Below are 23,279 nucleotides of genomic sequence, written 5' to 3'. Positions count from 1 at the left end.
GATAGTTAGCTATAAGGTGATATTATAAAAATTATAGAATTTTCAATTGAACAATATATTTTATTCACATAGGAATTAGAGAACATCTTTAAGTTTTGCTTGATTTGGCACAAGAAATATGCAATAAGGAAGGCATGGGCCTGAATCATACTCTGCAGAGTATGCCTTCATACCAAGAACTATAAGTGATTATGCTCACCTATTGGGCCAGGGTTATCTGATATGGCTGCCAGGAATTAAATCAGACCATTTGAAGGTGCCACAGCAAGACTAAGACTGTGATCATTTTATTAAGAGCAATCAAAGTTTTTATTCCTTCATCAGAAACAGAATATAGGGGTAATTTCCAGGATCAATATGGTTGTAGTTGCCAGAGTATAATGATATTTGAAAACTTAACAGGGTACACAAGAGAAACATCCTATACCAATTGTCCCAACAAGCTTCTATGCTGCCTTGACTTCCAAGGGAACCTACAGGGAAGCACAAAGCACTCTGAATGCTTTGCTGCTTGAGTATATTGGTCTCTCAAGAATTGAAAGGCCTAAGAGCCATTGACTCTAATCTGAAAATTCTATGATAGATCCCTCTCAAGGCAGCTAGGCCAGGCCCAAGAGTAATAGGTGCTTCTAATGAGATCACTGAGCATCAGAAGACTTCTCCATGAAAAATCCCGACTGCATAACTCCTAGGAACCCTCTGAGTTTGCAGATAATTTATGTGAATGTCACAGTTTCTCTGAGAAACTTCCAGTCCAGTGATTGATTGTATTGCCATTGTTATTCCTCATTCCAATGGAAAAGAACCAGGTCACTTACATTTATGCATACTTTTATAGTGATCTCAAAAGGTTCCAACCAAATTAAATATTTGCTCTAATAATATTTTGTATTTTCATAACATTTTGTAATTTAAAAAAACAACATGAATCAATTTGTTTGACTTTTCTTACAGTAACTGTTAAGGAGGTCAGACAGCTGGTGGCAAGTTAAGGAAATCATTCTCATTTTACACGTGAGGAAATGGCCCACAAAGAATTTCAATAATTTGTTTAAAATAATGTGACTAATTAATGGTAGTGATGGCAGGGACCAGAATGTAGGTCTGTTAATATATGGGCCAGAAGATTATAGACAAGTCATGTCTAGTCTATAAATCATGGCACTATACATAGGATCCATTTTTGAAATAAGATATATCCCTCTCCTTAGGAGTGTCAATCTACAACACCTATTAGGACATATTTCGGACAGTTTGTGTGAGGGTCAGAATTGAAGTGAGAATGTGAATTGAGGAGCCTAAACCAGAGGTCTAACAAGTCTAAATGAGAGGACTTAGGAAAGGGTCAAGAAGTAAGTGAGACATGGTTTTACTCTTTAAAAATTGGTCTTTGAAGAACAAAAGACATGTTTTCATGGTAGAACAGCATGGACAAAGATTGGAAATTGGGGGAAACATCTTCCTAGAGAAACCCTGAATCATATGACACTTTTGATTATTTTGTTTTGTTTTGGGGATGATGGGAATAAACACAGTACTTCCTACATACTAGTTTATGACACTGTCACTAAGCTTAATTCCCTGATCTGGAACATGTGTGATAAAGGTGAGTATGGCAATTGAATGGAGTTAGAAAGACAGCTGAGGTCAAATGGTTATAATTCTGGTCCTGGACTAGCTCAGTTCTTCCAGTGCTTGCCTAGCATCTCAAGTCCTTAGTTTCATCTTTAGCATGCCATAAAACACAGCATGGGGGTGCATGCCTGTAATCCTAGCCTTGTAAGCACAGACTGGAGGATCAGTAGCTCTAATTCCTAGTCAGCTACACAGTGAGTTCAAGGCCAGCTTGGGCTACATAAGATCCCATCTCTAAAAAGAGTTATGATTTGATCTTATTTGAAGAGGCTCTACTTTTATGGCTATGGGATATTTCAGAGGATTATAAAATAAGAGGTTTGGAATGCAGTTTGGAGAATTTGCGTAGAATACAAAAATTTCAAATGCCCATTGTGAAGTAAAAACAAGCAGTTGAGTAGAAAATCTAATGGGGAAAAAACATTTTTTCTTGAGGAAAGCAAGCTACCTGAGCTTAGACCTTGGTATCTTAATATTATGAACACCAGTGTAGAAGATGAATATATTTTCCCTTGGGGTGAGCTAAATATGTTATAGCTATTGGTGATAATTATAAATAAAGTTGGATTGTCACAATCTGGGTAATGAGCAGAGCCCCTACACCAATTGTAGTATTAAATATTCACAACAGTTTTATAAGGTATGTGTATTTGTTACAGGTGAGGAAACTGAGTCACAAGGCTGATCAGTTTATTGTTAATAATCTGAGAGCTGATGCATGACTGGATGAGAATTGCAAAAAAAAAATCAGCCAGGTTTGTCAAGAATCAAAGATAAGACTGATTAAATGTAAGAGAAATAACAGAACCTATGAAACCCCATTTCTCTAAGACTGCGCAAGGCTAGGAGTTGCTTTGTGTCCCATACATCAAGACTAGTGGCATCAAAGACACTTCAAACACACTGGTATCAAAGACTCCAGAATCCTTCCTGGAAAGTAGAAGGAAGCATAGCTTCTACCAAAGAGCAAACACTACTTTTTGTTACTTCAAAGAAATATACATTCGGATAAATGATGGGATTCTAGGCTCCCTCAGTGAGAACCCTGACCCTAGGATTTATAGCTACTAAATAGTCAAGCTATTGATTTGTTCACCAGCTTTTTGGATGTACTAATTTGGCATGGCTCGCCATAGCATATATGACTCAGGTGATTTGGCCTTCAATGAGCTTGGATCTTGTTGCCAAAATCTCAAGTATATGATTCCAAAGAAAAAGAGACTTGGTTAACGTGAAGTGTTTAGGTGCAGTGACTGAGTGAATGGCAGTGTTCCCAGTTATCTTTGAATCTAGCCAGGAAGTACAGTCTTCAGACACAGATTGCCCAGTGAGGGGTCAAACTTCTGCCTTTATATGTATCTGGTTCAATGCTCCTAAACAATGTGGAGAAACCTTTGAGCAAAATTTGGAAAGCAAAATCTTTGCAGCCATGGAAAAGTAACAGAAACTCATGATGCAGATTTGTCTCATGAGAGACACCATCATCTTCCCAAGTTGTTTGTTCAGTTTCAGCATTTTAACAGAAAATCAGAACTTTTAGGAACAATGGCATTCTTACTTCTTCCCGCTATTTTTTGGAGGGAGCAGTGTTCTTATCCTAAGTGATCTTTCCAACTGTGTTTCTTACTATTTTTCTGTAACCATCGCATACTGTTACAATCATTCTAGCAGGTCGTCCATGTTCCATGTGTACCTATGTTTGTCTCTGCTTATTGAGTTGCCTTCACATTGCCTAGAGGAATATATCCTCATGAATAACAGGAAATGATATGAAGGTTTAAATGTTTGGATGACGTGTTGGTAATTCTATGAAAACTCCAATCATCTTTCAATTAGAAGTCTATGTTCCTTCAGATACCTCAGTTCCTTTTCTTTACTTCTTATTATTTCTTGATGATTCGTCTTGGAGCTTTTATGTCCATAAGCTGTCTATATTTCTAAGCTGTGCAAGGGTACTCAGCAGGATGCTATAGAAGTATCTAAGGCAATTCTTGTTTGTGCACTGTGAAGCAGAACAGTCACACATGTAGACGCCTCTTCTCTAGAGGTGCTTTCTCATTTCAGTCTCCACTAATCAAGGGTATTCTAAGTGTCTTTTTCAGCCTGAGAATGAGGAAAAATATACTTTTTTATGGTCCCTGATTTGCAAAGTCTAATCTTTTTAGTTGGAGTATGCAAGTAAAAAAATAAATTTCTGAGGGCTGAAATGCCATGAAACCTGGGCAGAGCCAGTGGGACAGGATGGGAACAGAGCACGTCCTTTGAGAGAACAGACAATGATACTTCAGTGAGTGAGAAGGGACGGAGGGAAGCTTCCTGGGCTCTGGAGGCTTCAAAGAAGGTGTGATAGAGTGCGTCTCGAGTTAGTATGAAGGCACTTTCATGGAGGTACCTGTTTACTCACTGAGTAAGAAGCAAAAGAAAGAATATTGGACTTTGACTTGAATACATGTGGTAAAGCAGAAATGCCAGAGATGGCATTATCAGTGTTCTTGAGATGACATGTTAGAGGCATCCTGACTAAGCCAAGGTGAACAGGGCTTTGTGCTCAAGTGTTTAGCAATCATTTGATAGGGGCTGACTTAAGAATAGGTGTATATTCAAAAACATAACTTCCTTTTATTAAGATTGCAGTCTTTCGGTGCTTAGCAAGTTGACTACTCTGTTATATTTATGTCTTCTCACTACCTTTAAAAGCTCTTTGTGTTTTATTCCTCATTCAGTCTTAGATTCCCCTCAGAATGTCAATCTTGGTCTCACGCTTCGTGTATTTTATATTTTTCATTTGTCTTAGATTTGAGGGCACATTTTCTGTGCACTGAATCCTCTTTGGCATCAGACAGAACTTTACTTCTTTGTTTGTTTTGCACCTGAGGGAAGGTTTATGGATTTTTGCTTGATCATTAGCACATTTTTATTTTGTCCTAGATTGGAAGTGGCTCACTGATAGCATTACACACTCACCACCCAGATGGAGATAGGTCCTTGAGAAAGCTCAATCAGAAGACAGGGTACCTGCTTAGTTATATCTTTTACCAACTGCCAGGATCTTACTCAAGCCCTTTGGGCTGGAATCTAAGTCTTAGGTGGTCTAGGGTTGACCTTTATAAAATTAAATACAGAATGGGAAAGCCATTGATACAAAGAGATACAAGCTCACATAAAGTTCAAAACAGAGTGTTGTGAGTCAGAAGTTTCTCATAGCAGTAAGAAGGGATGGATTAGAAATTAATTAACCTTTCTAACCCTTAGTTTCCTCACCTTCTAATTAGTGAGAACAGTATCTATATCACATATTATTAATATCAAAGGAAATGCTGTTATGAAATACTTAACTCATAATACCTAGCATGTAGTCACTCTTCAGTAAGGTAGCATTTGATGTTAAACATGAGCTATTATTATTACAACTCAAGGGTGGAGAATAGTAGGTATATTAAACAAAATACTTGTCTCTTAAAAGCAACCAAAATTATAATAAGAAATAGTAGTCAAATATGATGACTAAAAGTGAGATTCACATTGGCAGAACAGATATTAAATATATTTTCATAAGACTAGAGAATGGGATATACAGCAAAAGTACTGACTTCCAGGAAAGATATTTTCCACAGTATTTTGGCAAACAATCCAACTTACCAGTTATCTTTGAATCTATTCAGGAAGTACAGTCTTCAGACACAGCTCTCCCAGGTCTTATTTTAAAGAACTGTATTTGAACTGAGAATATGGGACAAACAGATTGCAATTAGCTTTATTTTTCTTCATCATTCTCATGGTCACCCATATAACCCTCAGCTTCCTTCACATTTCAATTTTGACTAGTTTTGATGGATAAACACATCAGAGTTGATGAGTAAAAGCTTAACAATAGATGTGTCCTTTTTGCCTTGTTTCTTTTCCTGTGACAATAAATGTGCCTGTTTCCATGTCCCTTCATCCCCTTCTCAACCTCATGTCATCTTCATACATAATTTACTTAATGGCACCTACTGAGTTTCATGAATTTTACCTTATGCACATGGATATAGATCAGAGTTTCAATCTCTAGCCAAGGCTATCCTTAAACTTACTTTTGCATCTCTCTTCAGGGTGCTGAGATACAAGCACATGCCACCATGGTCAGACAGAATTTGTTTTAGTCACTTCACACTTTAAAATACTTTAATTATTATCATCATCATGATTGTTATTGTGTGCCATTAGTCCTTTAATTCCACCTTTGTGGGAACTCTGGGGACTGAATTCAGGTTGTAAAGTTTATACACAAAATGTTTTTACTTGCTGAGACCTACCAATCTATATTCTTATATATGATAACGTAAAATAATCAATGTGCAATGCATGAAGTTCTTTTTTAAAAAGTCAACTCAGTAAAAAGGAAAGTAAAATGGGGAAATTGTAATTTAAGCTTCACTAAATCAAAGACCTTCTTAAAAGAGATGAAGTTGCCTATCTGAAATGTACAATTATTTATTTTGTGTTGTGGTAGACACACTTGTGGAGGTTAGAGGAAAACTTGCCGGAGTAGGATATCTTCTTCTACATTGGAAAATTTAATCAGATACATATAATGGCAGAAATTTGACTCCCATCACTGGGAGGGTAATGTCTGAAGATTGTACTTCCTGAATAGATTCAAAGGTAACTGGGAACACTGTCACTGATTCAATGTAGGCTCACTAGGTACAATTTACATTGGCAGAAGTGATGTCAAGAACTTTTACCCACTGAGCCATCTCACCAGCTTAGCATGAGGTAACTAACAATAAATGGCAATTTTAAACTTTGGTTAAACAAAATGAGTGAAGTTATTTATGAACATTTATGATGAGTCTGAAGAAAGAGGATACGTACATTTCAACTAGTGACAAAATTAATCTAGGCCAGAAATTTCTGTCTTACCAGGAACAACTGCAATAGAGACCCACAGTTCCATTTCCAGACTGCAAGCTTGTATACATGTTAATTGTATTAAACAGTGCTACAAGCAAATAGCTAAGAGCTTCAGTTCAAAAAATAAAACACTTCCATTTGGAAAGGCATATAAAAGTGATTTACAGGCCTCAAAGCCTCAACTTCCTAAAATGAATAATGTAAATACCTGTCTTACAGGGCTATTGTGAGGCTCAATCAACAGCGATGTATGGAAAGTGCCATGCATAATTGGTGCAGAGGAAGCACTAATAAAAGTTTGTTATGAACATAATTAAACACTTCAAAGCAGCACACAGCTCTCAGTAGTGCTTGACTATTTACCAGTCTGGCTGGTGAGGTTGAGTGCCTGAGATGCTGTACGTTACATCTGTATTGATGTGGTCTTTTGTACCAAACTCCTTTCTAGTTGAAGATTGCTTGATAACATGTTTTCTTGGAACCTACCTTCCATAAAAAAGGCTTTCCCATAAAGCTAAGTACCTTACTGTAGTTCAAAAAACTGGGTGTTACCCCTGCCGCATTCTCTCAACTCCATAGGCACATCACTCAGAAGACACAAGTTAAGTACCTGGGCCTCCTAAGGAAAATTGGCACGCCACTTTCTGCCACTTCTGCTCTTCTATCTCGCTATGAACACAAGCTTCAACTACAGTAGGGTTTGTTTTGCTTGCTTTTATTAACAATGGATTCATTTTATAAAGAATTATTGTCCTGTGTAAAGCGAAGACATTTTATGTGTTGTTCACAATGATTGGCAATTATTGACAAATAATTGATAGTCCTGAATGTCACACAAAGAAGACTTGAAAGCAAGAAATACTTCCTGGTATTAAGAGAGACAAAGGATAATGATAAAGGGCAACTTGCCAAGACAGTGTAATAGTTTAAAATTTCCCTCTTTCTAAATCCAAAGCAGTGAATCCCCCACATCAAAGTCTGAAAAATTAAAAACAAACAAAACAAACAAGCAACAAAACAGTCCATGGTCATATGCAGATGGTGCAATAACCCTGTTTGAGTGGCTGAAGTTATAATGTCAACTTGCTAGGGAAGATGCCCCAACTGATGCAATAATGGTAATGCAATTTTTCTGGGGTGGGACAACCAGGAGCTCTCATGTTAATATCTGAAGCTTACTTCAGATGAGAGCATCTATGTCTGGTACAGAAAACATGGTGAAGAGTCACAGCTATTTCCCCTGCTATAGTCCTGAACTCCAAAATGGGAATCTATTGTAGTTGGCTAACTGATCTGGCAGTCAGACTTCCTTCTAAACCTTTATGACTTTGTCTATATATTTGTGCTGCTCTCTACCTGCTAAAGAACCTATTGAAGTGGACAATAGTTAAGACAGAGACCTAGGACAGCTCAAAGTTCTGAGAACAAGTGATTGTGAATATTCAGGCATATGAAGGACGATCTGTATCAAGTACCCAATCCCCAAGGCTCAGTTAACGTCATGTGAATATTCTTTGTGCCAAAGAATAGAAAGGAGTGTTATAAACTACTGTCTTATCAACATAACTTGACTATTGTAAGATGTACTTATATTAGCTTTCATAATGTACACAATAGCTGCGCAGTCAAAAAATTCAAGCACGGAAACAGACAGGAACAATTGGTGTTTGATGGCTAGCTGCTGGGTACAAAAAGTGACTTCTCTTGGGGATGATATAGACACTGGGAGGTTATCCATGCTTCAGTGGATAATGTCACAAGCATGCCCACATGGGAAGGACTAACTGGACTTTGTCAGCTGAAAAGATAAATAACCAGAACTTGCAGATAGGAAGATGTATTGATTCTGGGAAAGGTGAAAGGGGAGAAATGTATCGATAGGCTCAGGATATACTGAATGTGTGTATGAACTTTCTAAAGAAAGAAATTGTAAAAAATAAGTTGTACCAGTAAATTAAGTTTAATAAGTAGTTCTGGGATAAATGAGTATTTATATATCACTCCTAATTAAAAAATGAACTCCATAACAAAAGCAGTCCTCTAATCTGAATACGTATAAAAAGTTATACACATACATACATGCACACATACATACATACACATGCACATATACATGCAAACAAACAACAACAACAATAATAAATTGATACTTTTTAAATGACACCAAGCCAGTGTCAGTGGCACATACCTATAATTTCAGTTCTGGGGAAGCAGAGACAAGAGTATTCCTGGGTCTTCTTATTAAGCTAATCCAGCCAAATCCATATGTTCTTGGTTCCAAAAATAAGGTGAACAATGGTTAAGGGGGATGCCTGATGAGGAAATCCAGTCTCCACAGATGAGTACACACTCGAATCTTTGTGTTCATACACATGAACACCCATTAAGAACTCCTACTATAAAAGCTTACACTCAACAAAACTGTAAGATTTGGATGAAATGGACATTTTTCTAGACAGATACCAGTTACTGAAGTTAAATTAGGATGAGATAAATCATCTAAACTGTCCCAAAACGCACAAATAAATAGAAGTCATGGAAAGTCTCCCGACAAACAAAAACAAAAACAAAAAAACCCAAAACAACTCAGGATCAGATGGATTTAGTGCAGAATTCTATCAGACCTTCAAAGAGGACCTAATAGCAATATTTATCAAACTATCCACAAAATAGAAACAGAAGGTATCCTACCCAATTCACTGTATGAAGCAACAATCATGATTATACCTAAACCACACAAAGACGCTACCAAGAAAGAGAACAATTAGACAACAAAAGGAGGTCAAAGGGATACCAATTGGAAAGAAAAGGGTCAATATATCACTATTTTCAGCTGAAATGATAGTATACTTAAGTGAGCCCAAAATTTTCACTGTAGAAATCCTAAACCTGATAAACAAACTCAGCAAAGTGGGCAGATATAAAATTATCTCAAACAAATCAATAGTCTTCTTCTACGCAAAGGATAAACAGGCTGACAAATAAGTGAGGGAAATGACACCCTTCACAATAGTCACATATAATATAAAATACCTTGGTGGGACTCTAACCAAGCAAGTGAACTATCTGTATGACAAGAACTTCAAATTTCTGATGAAAGAATTAGAAGATCTTAGAAGATGGAAAGATCTCCAATGCTCATGGATTGATAGGATTAATATAATAAAAATGGCCATCTTGTCAAAAGCAATCTACAGATTCAATGCAATACCCATCAAAATTCCAACTCAATTCTTCACAGTCTTAGAAAGAGCAATTTGTAAATTCTTTTGTAATCACAAAAAAACTGTAATGGCAAAACTGTTCTCAACAATAAAAGAACTAGGGGAATCACCATCCCTGACCTTCAGCTGTATTACAGAGCAATAAAACTGTACAGTATTGGTACAGAGACAGGCAGGTAGATCAGTGGAATAGAATTGAAGACCCAGAAATGAACCCACATAACTAATTGAAGATAAAGTGAGGAAGAGCCTCAAACACATGGACACAGTGGAAAATTTCCTGAACAGAACAACAATGGCTTATGCTCTAACATCAACAATAGACTAATGACACCTCATAAAATTGCAATTCTTCTGTGAGACAAAAGACACGTCATTAGAACAAAATGGCAACTGACTGGGAAAAGATCTTTACCAATCCTATACTGAAAGAGGTTCAATATATACAAGAACTCAAGAAGTTATGCTCCAGAGCATCAAATAACCCTATTACAAAATAGGGTACAGAGCTAAACAAAGAATTCTCAATTGAGGAATACTGAATGGCCGAGAAGCACCTAAAGAAATGTTCATCATCCTTAGTCATCAGAGAATTGCAAATCAAAACAACCCTGAGATTCCACCTCATATCAGTCAGAATAGCTAAAATCAAAAACTCACGTGACAGCAGATGCTGGTGAGGATATGGAGAAAGAGGAACACTTTTCCATTGTTTATGGAATTGCAAGCTTGTACAACCACTCTGGAAATCAATCTGGAGGTTCTTCAAAAAATTGGACATAGTACTACCTAAGGACCCAGATATACCACTCCTGGGTATATACCCAAATGATGCTCCAACATACAACAAGGACAAATGGTCTACTATTTTCATAGCAGCCTTATTTATAATAGCCAGAAGCTGGAAAGAACCCACATGTCCTTCAACAGAGAAATGGATACAGAAAATGTGGTACATTTACTCAGCTATTAAAAACAATGAGTTCATGAAATTCTCAGGCAAAATGGATGGAACTAGAAAATATCATCCTAAGTGTTGTAACCTAGTCATAAAAGAACATGCATGATATGTACTCACTGATAAATGGATATTAGACAAAAAGCTCAGAATACCAAGATACAATTTACAGATCACATGAAGCTCAAGAAGAAGGCAAACCAAAATGCGGATGCTTCAGTCCTTCTTAGAAGGAGGAAAAAAATACTCTCAGGAGGAAATACTGATACAAAGTGTAGAACAGAGACTGAAAGAAAGGCCATCCAGAGACTAAAACACCTGGGATTCCATCCCACACAGTCACCAAATCCAGACACTATTGCTGATGCCAAGAAGTGCATGTTGACAGGAGCCCGAGAGGCTCTGCCAGAGCCTGACAAATACAGAAGTAGATGCTTGCAACCAACCCTCGGATTGAAAACGGGATCCCCAATGGAGGAGTTAGAGAAAGGCCTGAAGGAGCTGAAAGGGTTTGCAACCCCATAGGAAGAACAACAATATCAACCAACCCGACACCCCAGAGCTCCCAGGGACTAAACTATCAACCAAAGAGTACACATGGGGAGACCCATGGCTCCAGCTGCACACATAACAGATGATTGCCAAGTTGGGCATCAATGGGAGGAGAAGCCCTTGGTCCTGTGAGAGCTTGATGCCCCAGTGTAGGGGAATGTCAGGGCGGGGAGGAGGGAAGGAATGGGTAAGTATGTGGGAGACTGCCCTCATAGAAGCATGGGGAGGAGGGATTGGATAGGGGGTTTCCAGAGGGGAAACTAGGAAAGGGGATAACATTTGAAATGTAAATAAAGAAAATATCCATTTTTTTAAAAAAGGAAGAAAGAAATCAGAATGGAAACTTTGTCCTGACAATTCTTCCCTGCAGTGTTATCTATAAACAGCATTAACTTTGTGTGAACTCTGAGAAGACTCTAGGCTTCCCCAATAAATGACTTCATGTCTGGACTCAGGCCAAAACATGTGTTAGTTGTGATGTCTTCTGGAAAGATGGAGTCCAGGCACAGTGACCCTTTATCTAAAGCCATCCAAATCCTTTTCCTGTCTTTCTCCTCCCTTAGTTATCTCTGCTCCAGATAACCAGGTGATGGCTGCTTAGAATAGAAAGACCAGACAGGGTCAACATCACTGTGCTCAGGGGCACATCTCTTAAACATGTTAAAGGGAAGTTGGAGTTCTGTCATCCTATTTTCTTCTAGTGTCCCTTTGTTTTCTTCTGTTTAAAGATGTCGTTTTTAAATGTCTGCAATGTTTTTATTGGTTTAAGGAAGAGAGTAGCATTTCTTACGCCTGCAGACCAGGTCCTTAGATAATGAACTTTTACTATTTGTATAGGTCTGGGGTTTGTGAGGGATGTTGCTTTTAAGTCTCCAACTTTTTTTTTCCTCCTACAGTCTTTATTCATATAGATCTTCTTAGGTGATTCTCTATACAACCTAAGGTCATTTCTTACTTATCAGTGCCATCATGGTCTTTATCTTGGTGAAGGCCCTTTATTAGAAACATGGATGAAGGGACATTCAGTAGATCACCATATCACATAGTTATTGTATAAAGGTGAGACTCAAGTCAGGATCTCTGATTTTGGATTCCCTGGCCATGACCATTCCACCAGGGTTCATTTTTAATCTGATAGCTGCTCTTTGTTTGTGTTTGTATGTGTGGTGTGTGTGTGTGTGTGTGTGTGTGTATGTGTGTAGTGCATGTGTATATAAGTGTGTATGTGTGATGTGTTTGTGGTGTATATGTGTGTGGCGTCTATATGTGGTATGTATCTGTGCGGCATGTACATGTGTGTGGTGTGTTCTTGTGTGTGTGTGTATGTGTGTGTGTGTGTATACGTGGTGTTATATGCACACGTGTTCACACATAGAAGATAGCGGTCCATGATGTGTCCTCTCTATCTTATTGTCATTCTTATTGAGACAGAGTCTCTTCATAAACCTGGAGCTGGCAGTTTGGGCTACACAGGATGCTAAGCAAGCAACCAGGATCTTCCCTTCTTTGCTCCATTCCCCACCGAGAATAGTAATTACAGATACATGGAGACCTGGACAAAGTTACTAGGGATCTGAACTCAGTTCCACATCCTTGCATAGCAAGTACATTACTCATGGAGCTATCTTGCCAACTACTCTTAAGCAAATTCTTGAAGAATTAAATCATCAGAGTATACATCACTAGCTATAGGCTGTTCTTCTATCAGTCTTTTTAGAATGGTCACAGTCAACTTGTGTGTAGCAAAGTTACTTACTTCATCTCTGTTCTCTGGAGTTTCAAGGATAGCTTTTGGACAACATCAGCACATTTGCAGTCAGCATCGAGAACACAAATCAATTCCTGAAGTCCTATGGAAAGGGGATAGTTTCTGTGAAACTATTGCTGTAATATATGGAGCACATATCAAAGTCTCTATTAATAGAGAAACTCTGAGGGCAACCTTTTGATATTACAATCATTATAAAATCATATAGTAATTTATAGAATCATATAGTCCATACAGAACCATTGTATATATAATAGAGATCAAAGTCTCCAAACTGTGATTCCTCATTTTACAGTGGTTTATAGAGTAAAAGCCAATGAACAGAGAGATGAGGTCAAACCACTTCTGAGTTTATGTGGAGTCTTAGAGTGCTGAGTTCTAGCAGCTAGTATGGCTCTCTTGCCATTGGGCTATACTAAGGTGCTGAAAAACACCTTTTATGGTCAGTTAACTTACACAGATTCTGCCATTTTCATTTAGCACCTACCTGTCAAAAAAGACAAAAGAGAAAAGAGAATAGATAATGTTAGAACATAAATACAGCACTCTGCCTTCACTCTGCAAGCATCTTCCAGAGTGAGAAAAGCTCGAAGAGGTAAGTTTGCTCTTGTCTTAGTTGTTCTCAAATCCTATAACTCAGTAAGTTTCTGTTCATGACCATTCTAGCCTAGTTCTACATTACTGCTTTGAAAAAGAAATGAACATCTCCCTGAAAACTGAAAAATATGCCTTTATTGAATATTGCAGAATTGATGCTTATGGGTATAAAATAAATATACAAACAACAATTTTCTTTGTTGACATGTATTCTAGAATGTACCTCTCCCATTGATTCCTCATAAATGCCATATTTATGAACAGTACTGTGTACTAATTTTCTAATTGCACTTCCTGCCCTTACTTCCCTATGTATTCCCTACAATGTATACTTTACATGTATGCCATTTGTCTTCTTACTACAATATTGAAGGCAGAAAAATTTTGTGTCACCAAGTATAAATACCTCAATCACTATTTGTGCTTCTATTCATGTGCTTCTATTCATGAAAAAGGTGTGTGTGTTTGTGTGTGTGTGTGTGTGTGTGTGTGTGTGTGTAAACAGATACACACACAAACGTATTTCCTAATAGGATTAATGCAAAGCTGCTATGACATATTCCAAGCAGCTAGGTAGGAATATTATTATGCTAATGACTATGCCCTTTTCCTCAGGACACCAAAGTCTCCCTATGTATAGAGGTATATACATGTTTACATCCTGATCTGAACGCATGTGCCTGTCTTTATGTCCTGATTATATAGTTTGACTTCTATATGGACTGTCAAAAGAAAATACAAATTCCCACCCATGCTAGCAAAAAATAATAAAATGTCTCATCCATGCCTGTCTTCAGCTCTTCTTTCACAAATTCTTCAACTCACTTTGCCTCAATCCATGTTTCTCTGTTACTTAACTCTAGCTATTTTCTCCATGAGAAGAATATATTCCCTGTCTTTGAGAGTTTGGGAATTCTTTCTATTCTTCCAGATATTTTACAAATCTCTCATATCTTCCAAACTCAAAAGAAATCACCCACGGTCAATGATAGTCATATATTGCCTAGCTTTTCTCTATTCATATATCTAATATGAATCTATTTTTAATTTTCTTCCTGGTTAACTTGTGTTAGGGTTGTATATGTCTAATGGCAATATTCTGTCTGAGGAAGACTCTGGCTGCTTTGTCTTTCTTTACCTATGGCCATGCTAAGTCATGGAGGATTCTAAATGTCAACTTCCTATTCCAGTCTACTGTGTAATCAGGCACTCCCATAGACTAAATAATCTCATAATGATTGTTTTTTTTTAAACCAACTTTAATAGTGAGGAGATGAATATGTTGGAAGGAATAGAGGGAGAAGAGGTGGACATGAGGGTAGATATGATCATATTTAGCTATTTATATGCATTTAATTCTCCATAAAAAGGTATAAAGGATAAAACTAAAACATGGGAAAAATAGAAAAGTAAAAGGAGAAAATATCATAATAAAACACATTTTATGATAATGACCTATTTCTCATCTAAAACTCCACTATTCACTTAATAAAGAAAAGTACCTTCTTCCATTTGTGTTATATTTATTCATAGACTGCATTGCTGGGGTTGTATGAATGTGCAGACAGCAGGTCACACAGCCACACACATGAAGTGTGTTGCTCAAAAAAAAAAAGGGAAGGAAATGACAAATTCTGCCTCTTCTGAGGGCCAAATCAGATGAAATAGTCCTTTATTATAGTAAGTGAGAATTCAGCTCAAAGTAAACAGAGCAGACAGATAATAAATTGTTTAAGCATCAAATAAAAAAAAACCCACAAGAAATAAACTCTCTTTATTATGTCTAGAAAACTTTAGAATTTATCTATCTATCTATCCAGTGTGACTGCTTACATTATGAAGATATAGAGCCAGTTCTTATATGTCAGAATACGGTTACAATAACATAACTCTACATAAAAGTCAAAGTTTTTGGTCTGCAGCATCAAAAAGACAAGGGAATTAACTTTCCAGAGAAAAAGTAAAATGATTCATACTGTAGGTTCCATTTCCTCTCATTATATCAAGCATTTATGAGTTATATCTATGGGTGGAGACGAAAGTGGATGAGAAGAAAAGAAAATGATGTAACTTGGTTTCAAAAAGAGAAAGGCAGAGTATCTCTTGATTGGCATGGAATGTAGAAGACAGGCCAAGATTTCCTTCAATCTCACCCCGAACTTATGTGCCCTGATGTGTAGGGAAGCTCCCAAACTTCTCAGAGCCTCCATTTTCTTCATCTGTAGTTTCAGAATGATGCCAAATGATATAAGGGTGTTACAAATATTTTATGGCAGAGTATATTAAATTGCATAGACAGGCTAATTGGAAGTTGGTATTAAGGATGTGACCTTAAATCTCTCTTATCTCTACCAGTAAATAGGGGCTGAAGGAAGGCTTAGTGGCTAAGACTTCCTGCTGTTCTTCCAGAATGCTAGCATTTGGTTCCCAGTACCCATGTTTGGCAGCTCACAATTACCAGTAACCTCTTCTGGCTCTGTCAGACACCTGTACACACAAACACTCATACATACAGATAGATGAAAATAAAAAAAAATCTATTCAATAGATAAATGTACCAATAAATAAAACAATAGATATAGCAGCCAACAGAAGCATATTTGTTCCCAAGAAAGTCCGGACACAGTGTTGACCCTACAACTGGCCCTATTCACTGTTCACTTCATGGTGGGTTTTGACAAATAGAAAACATGAACACATTTAACTTTTTAACGTCATCTGCTAATTTTTTAAACTTTTTTTAAAGATTTATTTATTTATTTATTATGTATGCATTGTTCTGTCTGCATGTATCCCTTCAGGCCAGAAGAGGGCACCAGAGCTCATTATAGATAGTTATTAACCACCATGTGGTTGCTGGGAATTGAACTCAGGACCTCTGGGAGAGCAGACAATGCTCTTAATCTCTGAGCCATCTTGCCTGACCCATCTTCTAATTTTATTATGGAAATCTCTCCTTATTTTATTGAACTGTTTTCCCTTGATTTTTAAATTATGATGTGAAAAACTTTTAAGGGCCGAAATATTGAATTCTTGATTTCTAAGTATGGAAAGGAAGGGGAGATTACTACAATGATCAATGATTAATTATAACTTTATGTTCCAACCCTAAGCTAAGAAAAAATTGTTGGCAATGTTCTGAAAATAGAAGTGGATGTGTGCATAGCTATAATAGGCTCTAAAAGTTGTCTTTTTTTTTTCTTTTCTTTTTTTTTTTTTTTGTAGGAATTGAACCCTGGTCCTCATACAAGCTAAGTAAGCATTCTCCCATTGAGTTGTGTTCCCAGCCTTACCAATATCCTTTTTATCAAATGAATGAATGACTGTCTATGAGCAAGGTACTTGGACTTTCTGAGGTCCTTAGAAAACTCCTAAATATACAGTAGATAGTTGATACTTTCTATTGCACAGTATTTTCTGTTAAAAACAACAAAGTAATTGAATCCATTTTAAATATTCCTAAGAGTGTAGAGAAGGTGAGACTATATAAATTTCATGAAATGATCCTGGGAGAACTTTTAAAACACACACACACACACACACACACACACACACACACACACACACACACACACACACACACACGGCAGCTCTCCTAACTATGCATGGAACTCCATATGAAGCTACTTGATTCACTGTGTTGATATTCAGATGTCTTTACTGTCGGCTGTGTCCAAATTACTGCTCCTGTTCTTGTCTGGGTTTTGATTGCTTGTCCTATTAAACCAGAGTACTGGGCATAAGAAAGAATGGGTGTTTCCTGTGTTACCAGAAACTTGCCCTCCAAAGGGGCGGCTGTTCAGGATTGGAGCTGCTCAGAATCTTCTTCTCTTGCATGTAAATTTCACTAAAATAGACAGAGTTTGGAAATCACTAGATTCTTCTTAAGGCACTATATTGTCAATCATGAGGATGAATCCATCTCATTTGCTGTTTAATAGTCCACCTGCTTCCAATCACTGGTCTAAAAGAAGCAGGACTAAATCCCTGTGAGATTGTGAGGGAGCTTGAGTTTTGTATCATTCTCATTGTGCCTGGTAAGTGTCACTAATCTTTGATATGCCCTAACTTGTAAAAGCAATGGAATTATTTTTGCCTCAGGAATAGAGAGATGGATTAGTGGGTCAGGGCATCTGCTACTCTTTCAGAGGTCCTGGGTTTGAATCCTAGCACCTACATGGTGGATCACCGATATCTATCACTTCATTTCTTGGGGATTTGGTGCATTCTTCTGGATTCTATGGGTACCAAGTACGGTATGGTACCCAAATAAACAGGCAAGGGAAACACTCCTGCACATAAGATTAAATAAAATAAAATAAATCTAAAATCTCTGTATCTATTTTTTCATGACCTTTCTCTCTTTCTCTTGCTGTTTCTATGTGCCTCGAATTTCCATTTTCTTTCTCCACTCACAGAATTTAAGGAAGATGCACTTTAAAGGTGATTAATTATGGATGCAAAGACACTATTTATACATGAGGCCATATTCACAGGCATCATGAATTAAGAATTTGATATTTCTTTTTGGCAGACACAACTGAACTCAGACAGCAATCTTCAGGACAGTTGAAGAGTAGTTACTGAGAGAGGCTCATTCCCACTCATTCAGGCTGGCATAGTTTATGGTCATGGGGATGCTACCCATTGTAGGTTTTACATAATTTGGACTTCTTTATCTGAATTTCACTAATGCTAACTAGCAACTGTCTACCTTAATAAGTGGGATAAGAATTTCATCTTAGGCAGCTAATAGAGAAGTAAAGTTATTAAGATAAATTTTCTTATGTTTGGTTAAAGTCTGATGTTATAAACTTTTGTCAATCATTTACAGCAGATGATTGCATGTTTCAACTAAAAATAGCTGATAAAACATTTCTGGATATGCGTATGATAATGTTTTCAGAACACCAAACCAAACCAACCAACCAACCAAACAAACAAAAAACCCCACCACTTAAAGAACTTTTCTTTCTTCATCTATATAAATTTCTTTCAATATACCTCTTCCTCTTTCTCTCCCTCTGTCTTCTTAATTTGAGGCAATTATGTTGTGGATTGCTGCCTTTTTTTCTTCTCCCTCAAAAAAAGTGCCTGTACTCAGGTGAGGTGAGGTGAGTCAGATAAGAGTAGTGCTTATGATTGGACAGTGGAAGGGACGGTGGAGCTGAAAGTTTTAGAGACGGGGCAGAGAGAGACAGAGAAACGGAGACAGAGATGGGAGAGACGAGATGGAACCTGTAGGAGGGGATGATGGGGAAGAACCACATGGTCTTAGGAGCCATAAGTAACTGGGGATTTCATAGAGAGATGACTGATAATGTAGGGCGCATTTGTCCAATCTAGGTGTGCAGCTTGTATCCATAGCAATTGAGTTTTGAGTTCTTTGTGTGGGCATTTTGGGGGGTTGAAGATTTATTGTTATATATCTGGATGCTAAATTATAAGTCTCTGGAGTTTTCATTTTATGGGCTAGGGGATTATAGCCAGTGGGGCAGATGGCTTAGGAAGTACAAGCAGGTTCAGCAGCAGCTAACCCCGGGAACCTGGGAAGACCACCACTTGCAGCTCCTCATGTGGGTGGGGAGACCACCGTTGCTGGCACATAGCCAGACAGAGCTTGGGTTGTTTTTTATAATTATACACTATACATTTATCTGTATGTCTTTTCTTTCCTAGGACAATAAAAGCTTGAAGTTAGCAGACGTACAGATATTGGGATTTCCATCAATCCTGTCCATCTATGTTCTTAGGCCTTTGACCTTGGCCCAAACTAGCTTTTCTGGTTCTTCCATTTGTAGATGGAATATACTGAAATTTGTCAACTTTCATCCTGATATAAGCTAATTACTAGACTAGATCTCATTATATTTCTGCATTTTTCCATATCATTTATATTTCTCTAAAGAATTCTCATTATTATTTAAATTTCTTAAGTTTTCATTTTCTTGTAAGTATGATCAGAAGGAAAAGACACTCTTCATATGAGAGATTATCTAAGGTAACATGTATGAAAATCCAAAACTCCAAAGGTCTATATGGTTGCAGGGGTTTCCATCTAAGGTTCTTTTTATCATATCCAATTCCAATTTTCAGTCTTTTGTTGACTTGTCCTGATGCAAAAGGGCGTTTTTCTATTACAATCTGGGCCTGTGCTAGAACTCAGACACCTACTTCAGAGTTGGTAAGACTCTTTGACTCCCAGAGTCCTCCATCTACTATGACTCCAGGGTGTTTACTTCTTTAGAAGCCTGCCACATAGCCAATCACAAAAATGACAATTCACCTAAGAGTCTCACACCTTGTCAATCACTGAATACCCATCCATCCTAGAGCCTGACATCTTGCCAATTACATTCATCCTAGAGGAATGGGTGTGCTTCCTTCATTTGATGCCCAGTGGGCCCCCATCTACTTATCATGTTAATCTCTACCTGCTCCTCACCCTGCTTGTCTCTCAACTTGGTAGTGACAGCAAAGAACAGATGAACTGCCAGGGGATGAAAATGGCCAATAACTTATTTCCATGCTTCAGAGCACTGCCTACTTCTGTGCCTTTATCTCTACACACACACACACACACACACACACACACACACACACACACACACACACACACACACAAAATTCTATTTAAAATGTCTTCAAGGATGAGAGTGAGATGGTATTTATATCAAAACAACACCAAAATGTCTCAGAGTAAATGTGTTTCCTAGCTTCTGAGTGATATCACACACTCTTTTATTAAGGGTAGATGTAACATGCTTTGGGTTCCTATGGGCCTGGACTTAAACTGGACTTATTATCACTTAGAAATTCCATGGTTTGGGATAAATTAAAAATGTATCCAGAAATGGTTCTCTTAGAACCATTCATTATAAAGTGTGAATTTAATTCTCTGAGGTTTTTTGTAGCTACTCAACTGTAGTTCCAGAATAATCGTTTGCTGAAGGAATTATCAAGTTGGAACTGAATGAAGGAAGTTACCTGGCATGGTGTGTGGCAAAGAATATATATTCTATGAATAATGCTTCTTACTATCATCTATGTTACCTTTATGAGTCACTGTGTTGCCAAAAGTGGTGAGGGATGGAAAAATACAAGATTCAGACACAAGCAAATTCGACATCTATTAAGGAATAGTCTGTCCTTCCAAGACAGCACCTTGCTGCTCTATGTTGCCTCTCAACACCATGTCCTCATAAAGCAGGAGGTAGAGGGCAAAAAGAATCAGATCTCATTCCAATTAACCCTTTCATAGGACTCTAAAGCAATTACTGTCTGCACTGTGGATTATGTGCTTACAGACACTTTTGTGGGAGTACAAATAGTCAAGCTAAAGCAGTATGTTTTTATGCCTGTATCCTCCAGGTCTCTTCATTGAGCTTCCTTGTCCTCTGGTTACAATTTTTTTTACAGAGTGGTAAAGAGCCTAGGCCCCAAAGCCGGATCATCATCGGAATCTTAATCCTGATAAAGCCAGCAGCATGGCCTTGGGTAGTCATTTCCTCCTCTCCACCTCCAATTCCTTATATGCATAATGAGGGCAATTGTATGTACTTCATCTAGGTCAGAGGACGGAATGAGCTTATGCTTAAAACAATGCCTAATGGCAACTGAGTGAGTGCCGGACAGAATCTCTGCTTGTTAATTATTATGAGAGTCTGTCTACTGTGGCCCTTTGGAAGTCCAGACACATGAATGATTGCTCCAGAGGCATTCTCCCTGGCTGACACATTAATTATTGCATTTACTCCGTCAAAACCTTGTGTTGTGGAGTTGGCATGAGATTAAATCTTTTTCGTTAATATAAAGTTGTAAATCTTGTAGCACCTGAGCTCTCCTCCCATCTGCCTCTTCTCAGTTTACAGGTGAGAATAACAAGGAGTTGGAATGTCCCCACAGACTTGCGGATAGCTAAGACTTTACTCCAGATGCCTTCACGTTCTGCGTGGCACTGATTTTCACTCACTCATCAAACAGACATTTAGAAAGATAGTAGAAAGAGTGAGGATTGCAAAAAAAAAAAAGTGTGTTCAAAATGTAAAACACTATTGATTTGACAGGGTTGGGTGCTGAAGGATAAAAATCTACTACATTCTACTAGGCTGTTACCTGATCAAGTTAGAGAGAGGGAGGGGGGAGGGAGGGAGAAAGAGAAGAGAGAGAGAGCAAGCCTGATGATCCGAGATAACCATCTGCTTTCATTCTTTGTCTAGTCTGGGCACAAACAGAAATGGGGCCATTGTTAAAAGGAAAATTAAAAGCTCATTGAAATGTGTCATGTTTATCTTTGCATCCTGGGCCCTGCATGGACTTTGCTGCCCTTTGTCACATCTGTTTCTTTATTGTAAATTGCTCCCCATGTTGGAGACTCAGTTTCCTCATATGTTAGAAAAAATGATTGGAATGAGTTAGGTTCTAAATCCTCTTCCCATCCCCACGTTCCAGAAAGTTAGCTGAAAAAGAAAAAAGCTAAATTGGTAGTCTGCACAAGTGTTTCCTTTATTATGTCCATAGCCTGAAGAGTCTGTGTTGCCAAAATTCTTTTCATACAATGCATCTCTCTGAGTGGCACATGGGTAACTGTTAAACATGACTGTAATGTGAGAATGTGCATTAAATTAGTGTAAAAACTGTATGCTTCACAATTTCCAGATGTCAGAATCTAGTAATGTCATTTTTCTTTTTCTCTGTTCAGATGTTCACACAAATGGAAGGCAAATGGCTACAGGAAGCCACCTTCTAAAAATGCATTCCTTTGCAATAGCTTCTACCAGCTTCTTCCTGAAGATTTAAATCTGCTGTGAGGGTTCATTGGATTGCCGTTTAGACTGTCAGAGCACACTGACAACCCCCCCCCTTCTGCATTGCCTAAAATATTGGCTCTTATATGACTTTGAAAACACAGACAGCCTGGTGGTAGGTATTATGTCCAAATTAACTCTATTAAACTCCGAACTGTTCAAGTTTCAAGTAATCAGTTCCAGTTGGTACACATTCAATTCCAGTCATAGGCATCTGAAGAGCAAACTGACTTGGTAGCAATTGTTGCTGAGGAAGTTTAGTTCCCAATCAACATAAAATGTGCCTAAGTACTAAGGCTGAATATTGATCAGACTTTCTTTTGTCTACTTGATATCAAATAAGATACCTAAGGGCTGCTTTATTATCGGAACAGAGGAGTAATTCAGACCATTTAAATAAGAGATTAAATATCCTTTGTTTTTATATACAAGGACATTACCAAACCATGATAGAAAAACTATAAATTACTTCACTTTTAACATAATTGTTGGTTTACTTAATCTTTTGATTAAAGTGATAACAATTGCTTTTGTCGCATTTATTTGGAAGTAACTGTGCTGTCTTCGAAATTTACTCATGGGTCTGGAATGGGGAGCACAAGAGAAAGCCATAATTCATATTGTGCTTGACCCATGCATAAAATTATCTGGCAACCTATGGAGGTGCACAATTGGAGAGCCTTGCCTAAGTCTGCTTGTGAGCATAAATGAACAGAGATGAAAATAGACACAGAATGTATGTATATGTAGACATGTTATATATTCAGTCCTATGACAGCAAAGGAATTGTAGCAGAGATAGTGAAACTGAGGCTCAAAGAGTGTAAACCATGTGCTGTGTGA

This window comes from Rattus rattus, chromosome 1 (assembly GCF_011064425.1).
Source record: "Rattus rattus isolate New Zealand chromosome 1, Rrattus_CSIRO_v1, whole genome shotgun sequence".
Classification (NCBI taxonomy): domain Eukaryota; kingdom Metazoa; phylum Chordata; class Mammalia; order Rodentia; family Muridae; genus Rattus; species Rattus rattus.
The sequence above is the reverse complement of the archived record's forward strand: the minus strand, read 5'-3'. Positions refer to the sequence as shown.